The 1,553-nt window shown below is 47.5% G+C and overlaps 1 protein-coding gene across 2 annotated transcripts in view; it reads right to left on the bottom strand.

The window, feature by feature from the left end:
• Window positions 1–1,054: 1,054 nt before the first annotated feature.
• The window catches only part of myripb (myosin VIIA and Rab interacting protein b), a 139,002-nt gene continuing 138,503 nt past the window's right edge, over window positions 1,055–1,553 (bottom strand). For both annotated transcript variants that reach the window (XM_055653892.1, XM_055653899.1), the window contains one exon: window positions 1,055–1,553. This exon is cut by the window's right edge and continues 933 nt beyond it. The gene's annotated coding sequence lies outside the window, so the exon portion shown is untranslated.

Raw genomic sequence — 1,553 nt, 5'->3', positions numbered from 1 at the left:
GCCAGAGATGAAACCAGAAGGTGTGAGACAAAAGGAGTGAAAAGTTACGAATTGTGAAGCTGGAAGAAGGAATGTGGGGGAGGGAGAGGGGATGAATAGGTCTGAGTCTCGGTGAGGCGCAGGGGAGAATGGAGGGATGATGTGGGAGGGGAGGGGGGGAGAGAGAGGGGAGGCCTAGAGTGGTGGTTACCTTAAATTGGAGGTCAATACTTATACAACCCCGGCTTATACATTGTGACTAAATGTACTCCAATACTCAATACTCAATCTCAAGATGCGGAATGGGCAACCCCTGGCTAGTGATATAGTGATAGCTGGATGGATTTGGATATGCTCTGGAATTTAGAAGGATGAGAGGGTATCTCATTGAAACATATAACATTGTTAAGGGCTTGGACACGCTAGAGGCAGGAAACATGTTCCCGATGTTGGGGGAGTCCAGAACCAGGGGCCACAGTTTAAGAATAAGGAGTAAGCCATTTAAAACGGAGATGAGGAAACACTTTTTCTCACAGAGAGTGGTGAGTCTGTGGAATTCTCTGAGGGCGGTGGAGGCAGGTTCTCTGGATGCTTTCAAGAGAGAGCTTGATAGGGCTCTTAAAGATAGCGGGGTCAGGGGATATGGGGAGAAGGCAGGAACGGGGTACTGATTGTGGATGATTAGCCATGATCACATTGACGGTGCTGGCTTGAAGGGTCGACTGGCCTACTGCACCTATTGTCTATTGGATACAGGTGAGGGGTGGGTTGGGAAGGTCTAAAGCTGAGCAAGTGGATACTCGCGACCAACATCTGAAAATAAATGTGCGTTAAAATTAAAATTTTAAACAAGATTCAACACAATACACGTGGACAGGATGTTTCCACTAGTGGGAGAGTCTAGCACCAGAGGTCTCAGAATTAAAAGGACGTTCCTTTACGAAGGAGATGAGGAGGAATCTCTTTAGTCAGAGGGTGGTGAATCTGTGGAATTCTTTGCCACAGTCGGGCTGTGGAGGCCACAAGTCAGTGGATATTTTTAAGGCGGAGATAGACAGATTCTTGATTAGAATGGGTGTCCGGGGTTACGGGGAGAAGGCATGAGAATGGGCTTAGGAGGGCGAGGTAGATCAGCCAATGGAGGAGTAGACATACAATACAATAAACAATAGGTGCAGGAGTAGGCCATTCGGCCCTTCGAGCCAGCACCGCCATTCAATGTGATCATGGCTGAACATCCACAATCAGTACCCCATTCCTGCCTTCTCCCCATATCCCCTGACTCCGCTATCTTTAAGAGCCCTATCTAGCTCTCTCTTGAAAGTATCCAGAGAACCAAGGGAATGGGGTTAGGAGGGAGAGATAGATCAGCCGTGATTGAATGGCGGAGTAGACTCGATGGACCGAATGGCCTCATTCTGCTCCTAGAACTCATGTTAAAATAGTAATTTAAAAAAGGTTTCAAGATATTCTTTCCGCAAATAACTAATGAACTGGCAGCAGGCAACTGCAGGGTAGAGGAAGGTCATGTCATAAGTGATAGGAGCAGAATTAGGCCATTCGGCCCATCAGGT

The sequence above is a fragment of the Leucoraja erinacea genome, chromosome 2 (assembly GCF_028641065.1).
Source record: "Leucoraja erinacea ecotype New England chromosome 2, Leri_hhj_1, whole genome shotgun sequence".
NCBI lineage: Eukaryota > Metazoa > Chordata > Chondrichthyes > Rajiformes > Rajidae > Leucoraja > Leucoraja erinaceus.
Note: the sequence above shows the minus strand (reverse complement) of the source record. Positions and strands in the feature narration are given on the sequence as shown.